At 33.2% G+C, this 6,033-nt stretch overlaps 1 pseudogene; it reads right to left on the minus strand.

The window, feature by feature from the left end:
* Window positions 1-4,905: 4,905 nt before the first annotated feature.
* LOC111740122 lies at window positions 4,906-5,023 on the minus strand (annotated as a pseudogene).
* Between the last annotated feature and the right edge of the window lie 1,010 nt (window positions 5,024-6,033).

Genomic DNA, 6,033 nt, shown 5'->3' on the forward strand with positions numbered 1-6,033 from the left:
CTTTAATTTTAAAAAGACAACTATTATCAATAAGTAATATTTATCATTTCATTCTTATCATTCATCTTTAAAATTCTTGAGTGGATTTTCCTCCATACAAAATTTGAATGAGTTCCAAGTTATTTAAAGATAAAACAGTGGGCAACTTCTTAGATCTTCTCACTTATTAACTTCTTTCTTAAACAATGATATCATTAAATATAATGTAGCATTTCATGTGCTTCAGACTTCCTTAAAAAATAGCTTTCTGAATATTTTTCCATATTGAATTTATTAAATGAAAAGTAAAACCTCTTTTGTTTTACAATTAACTTTTCTGGCATTTCTTGGTTAAGGACATAAACCTCCCACTTCATAAAAATATACTTATCTTCAAACAGTGATTAAATCTCATTGGCATCTGGAATCATAACTTATATCACCCTTCCTTTTACCACCTAAGACTGTCTTTAGGCACCGAGAAGAGGGGCCACTGATCAGAACCCTATAAACATCTCCCTGGCTCCATCTTCCTGAGGGTAGACTATCTTTAGGTGTGCATGCCATAAACTAAAAAGTGGCCAAGGGGTGGCTGATTGTAGGAGATATACTAACGGCTTGGACGATGAGTCAAGATAACCACACATATGGGTTGAAGTGCCTCACAGAGCGAAATGTAAGAAGAGAAGTGGATGGGTCATCTCATTTGAATGCAGAACTTCATGGAGTCTGAAATTGCTAACTTCAAATTTGGCCTTCCATATCAATATGAAGGTTCATTTGTCAAAGGAAGAAGATAGGACATATCTCATATTAACAGTTTGTTGGCTTGATTTGTAACTTCAAATATTTAGACATTTGATGTAGGGCCTCTATTTCTACTCTTGCCCTGGCTGTGTAATGTTAGGGGCACAAAGGACTGACATCATCTTCCAAGTCATATGCCAGAAGTAAAGCTGAGGGGACACATAGAAAGGTCCACTGAGAAACAATACTAAAAGTCTATTGTCTGAGATGCAAGGATAAGTTATAGCATATTCTCATTGTCTTGAATTTATCTCTTTTTCAGTGGTGGCTAAATCTCATTTAAGTAATGCATCGTATCTTACTAAACTACCTGTGTGGTTACAATTTGTTGTGGCATTTTTCAATGTTCCTACTCACCCAGAACTGGATAAATTATTTCCCAAATGTATCATTTTGTAAAACTCTCCAGGGTGAAACACAAGATTAGTATAAGGTAATGATCATGATCATATAAGCATAGTCTTAAATTTATGTTCTAAGTTTCTATAATGATTTGAGAAAAATACTTTTGTCCTTACCAAATGTAATCAGTGAAAACGTATGTCATTTAAATTTTAAATAGATTAGAGAAGTGCTTAATTCATATTCTTTGCTTTGTTTTTGTATAACTTCCGATAAAATTTCAAGCCCATCTCAAAACAGACCTACCAAGTACTTGCTAATTAATTTCCTGTCACCGCATGCCTGTTCTAAGAAATGTGAGCCACATAATCCTTACTGAGTGCCAGAGTATGCCTGCTCCCTCCCCTTGGCCTAGCTGACTAGATGAGAGTGATTACCTGACGAGCTGGACCAATTGTAATTTGTCCCCAGAATAAGTTCAAGGACTCAAAATCTCTTGCCAGTCTCTGTTGGGCATTTGACCTGATATAGGATGCAATACCAAGGTGAGGTAACTAGGTAAGCAAATGGAGCAGATGATGCCTATCTGCAAAAAAAGAATCATGAAGCAGACACATATGCAGAGGTCTTAGCAGAGAGAAAGGGAGAAAGAGAGAGAGGTTGCTTTAATTTCTCCTACTTACCAGATCCTTCTTCCAGACCAAGTGACTGACAGCTGTATTTGTTTCTTTGGATTCTAAAAAGATGCCCTGTATACTTAATAATAAGTTAGACATTTTACTTACACTAATTTAAGTGCTATCTAAGAGCAATCACCTTTTAAGACAGAGTAGATTTTCCTATCTCTAATTTGGTAATTCTATAAAGACATTTCGTATGCAACCCCTATACAGAAATACATTTAAACCAATCCCTCATAAGAATCTTATGAAAAAGGTACTATTATAATCGCTATTTTACAAATGAGAAAATTGAAGCACATTGTCCAATGTCATTCAACTAATATTTAAAGTCATTCAGTTAAGAATCAAACAAAGACTGTGTGGGTTCAGGATCCATACTCTTAGAACTGTATAATTTATATTATATCAATTATTTTTCTATGATTCAAATAATCATATTTTAGAGATGGTTTATGGTAACTCATAATTTATTTAGAAATTGCATTAAGCAGAGTAAATAAAACAATACGGTCATTAGAAGGAGCCTGAGAAAACTGTAAGCATTTGGAATTATGAATGCGATATGCAGATTAAAGTCATAAAACCTTTAACCTTCCTTTATAGAATGCCTCATTGACCATTTGTTCTCAGAGGAGTTACAAAGAAGATTGATATATGATAAAATCATTATGAAAATTAATTTTCCAATGAATAAGCAAACATGAACTAAAGAGTAATAAGACCAAATATTTATTAAGCACTCAAGAGAACTTGAGTAATAGTTCTTGCACAGCTCAGAATCTCTTTCCAGGATAAAATAATTTCTGTATATAGCCTTCCTTCCTCTATAACATGTATTTACTTAACATGAGACATAAGAAGCTAAGATTATAATATTGTGTGATTAAATTGACATTTTTAAGGTTTTGGCCAGGGGAAAGGGGACTGCTTTTCACTAAAATTGATACCATCTTAAGATAAAGCCAAATATAATCTCTAAAAGTAAATTTTAAAATGTTAATGACCAAGAACATAACAATAATAAGCAATGCTGTGTTTTGGGTCATTAAGAATTAGATAATAATAATCTGCTATTTATACTCCGAGCTCAACCCTGTGAAGCACAGGAGAAATAAAGGGCAAAATCTTTTCAGCTAAGAGCATATAATCTGGCTTGAATGACAAAAGGACTTGCATGAAACAAGTGCAGACTGATAAATGAGGGTATGTTTTATTTATTCCCCCAACCCATTAAAAAAAAGATCTAAGCAACTTTAATACCACCATATAATCCAGCCATACTTTACAAGGCACAATAAAAGTCTAACTAAGAAGAGAATGGGGATGCAATAGTCAGAGAAGGCATCTTGTAGCGAAAAGATAAGTCCTTATAAAATGAGAATTTCAATAAGTAGAAAGAAGTGAGCAGATCCCTTTTAATTCCAGAGAAGCAACATAAACAAACACAGTTTATAGACAGGCAGCATTATATTGTGATTGTCCTCCCAACATCCATTCTTGTACCATGTTGGTTAGAAGAATAATGAATGACCCCACTTCCAGGAATGAACTAGGCCCCAGGCAATCAAGGTAAATCCATCCTTCTTTCCATAGTCGCTGGTCCAGATTACGCAATTCTAAGCATTAAATAGTATCCATTGGTCTCAGTGGTTCAAGGGAAGACTTGATTTTGTTGTGAGAAGGAATGCTTTATCTCACATAGACCATAGTAAAGCTTGGGACTCTAGTTATAATGAATATTCTTAAGTGTTGAAATATGAAAAGTATGATTCTTCATAATCATGAGAAATAGAGATGTTTTCTACTGAAGAAATATTATCATCATGTAATACAACTGATTTGTGATTTTATTCACAGTCCTTAGAATGTGATATCTATAAAGAAGAGTTTTGTTTCTTGGTCGTATAATACTCTCATTGATAATATGTATCAACAATGAAAAAAATAAATGGGAGGGCTGCAAAACATTTCTACTGTATATAACACTACCCAATCTACTTTACTTTGATTATCACTTCATTAAAAGAGAAACAGAATTTTTATCCCTCTATTTAACAGAGATATTTTGACAGTGTTTATAAAAGGAATGTTGTGGTGATGTACAACAAGCTTTTAGAAAGAATATAAACATGATTGCACTAAAATGAAACTTACTGCTAAGCCACTTAATGACCAAATTTATATTCCTTTTTAATAAATTAGTTTTATTAATGTGTTCTAGTTTCTAAAACACTCAGAATGCTAGCCATAAAGTCTCTTTAATCAGAGTTGCTCTGAATATTTTTCTTTTTCAACATAGTTGAAACATTTGGAATGGTTAAACACAAAGTAAAAATAAGAGAATAACTTTATATAACTTTTACTTCAAATAAGGAAAAGTACAGTGCAACTAATCCATATTCCTTTGCTTTAGTCAGTTACAATATTATTTCACATAGCTGAATTCCTTCTTTTTCCTCTTGAAATCTAAACAGTCCTTTTATTACTTGCAGTCAGTGACTTTTAACTGCAATTTTTAGGTCATCCAACTGTCCTCTTTTTTCCTCTATCCTAGTTTCCAAATCTCTACGTTTTATCATTTCACTTTCAGTCAGCACAAAATACATAAATACCAAAATCAATACTCAATTTGATAGATACAGGACTAATTTTAACAACTTTATCTCCATCAAACCTTATTCCAAACATTATCTTTATTTTAAATGCCCTATGTTATTACTTAGTGTTTTAAAGTTCTTTTCATTTCAGTCTCAACACCTCTCTCTCTTCACATTATCAACAGCTTGTCTATTTTTTCTTATTTTTGATTTGGAAATTTTTGCCACTGAATAAACAGCGCAATTGATTCCTTTTCACCTCAATTACACCTTTCAAAAATTTTTTAATGTATGGAAATAACTTCTTACCTACTGAAAAAAATACTAATTAACTCTCACAAAACAAATATTGGTTTATTAAACTTCAATAATATACTTAGTTTTTGAGCAATTTCTATTTATTTATCTTATTATTTTTTTTTTAGGCAAGGCAATCCTTGGTTGACCTCATAGATTGCAAGGACCTTGTCGGCTTACAATCCCTTTTTCAGTTTTTATGCTTACAGCACCTGGTCTTCCTAGGTGGTCTCTCATCCAAGTACTACCAGGTCCGACCCTGCTTAGATTCTGAGATCAGAAGAGATTGGGCTTGTTTGGGGTGGCATGGCCGTAGGCAAGCAATTTTTTAAAAAGAAATTTGTTTTTAAGTAAATAATAATTTATTTCGATCTCTATAAAAAGTTTTCTAAACTCCTTAAGTAATCCCCTCAACAAAAACATGAAATCTAAAACTTTACAAAAAACAGAAATCCTGTTTTTTTTCAAAAGATATTTGTATACCTTCTTGCTGAACTCCCCAAAATATCACCCAACAGCCTGTTAATAAAGCCGAACCAAGTTTACTTGAATTTCTTAGGCAAAATACTCCTCTCTGGATGTCAAGTCTTATGTTTTATCCAAATCCAAATCATGAACAAACTGTATCCAGTACTGGACTTATACTTAGGAGCAAATAAGAATGCAGAAAGTAAGACTGATTATATAGAACTCCTAAACAACATAGTTAAAAAATAACAAATGTGTTTCTTAAAAATTCAGAATTTTAACTAGAAAAAATAAAATTAAATGGCTAGAAAAATACTTAACAAACGCAAGCAGTTTAAAGAATGACAGTCTGCTGCTCCAGTTCTCTAGAATTTGTTCCACAGGCCTGAAGTGGAAGCCGTGCATGTCATGCCGTTGTTTTCTTCATTCAAAGCTCTTGGGAGGAAGCTGTCTCCTTTCAAATACTATCTACTGGTGAAGAATGAAAAAACCTTGGTTTTAGACTAGATATTAGAATGGCAGTTCAGGTATCAGAGATTGTTATAGCCTATCACTTCTTGATATTCACACCTTAGTATTCATATCACATTGTACCAAGATTGGTCTGTGTGACCCATTGAATATGGCAGAGTGATGGTAGGTCACTTCTGAGATTAAATATTAAAATACACTGGCTTCCTTTTTAGTTGTTCTCTCTCTCCCTTTCTCCTTCTCTCCATCTCAATCTCTCTCTCTCTCTCTCTTTCTCTCTCTCTCTCTCTCTCTCTCTCACTCTTGCTCTAGCTCCATGTCTTTTACTCTAAGAGCATATAATTTTTTCTCAATCATTTGAAAGTAAGTCGCAGACATTCTGACATTTC

Source organism: Pteropus vampyrus, unplaced genomic scaffold (assembly GCF_000151845.1).
Source record: "Pteropus vampyrus isolate Shadow unplaced genomic scaffold, Pvam_2.0 Scaffold58, whole genome shotgun sequence".
Classification (NCBI taxonomy): Eukaryota; Metazoa; Chordata; class Mammalia; order Chiroptera; family Pteropodidae; genus Pteropus; species Pteropus vampyrus.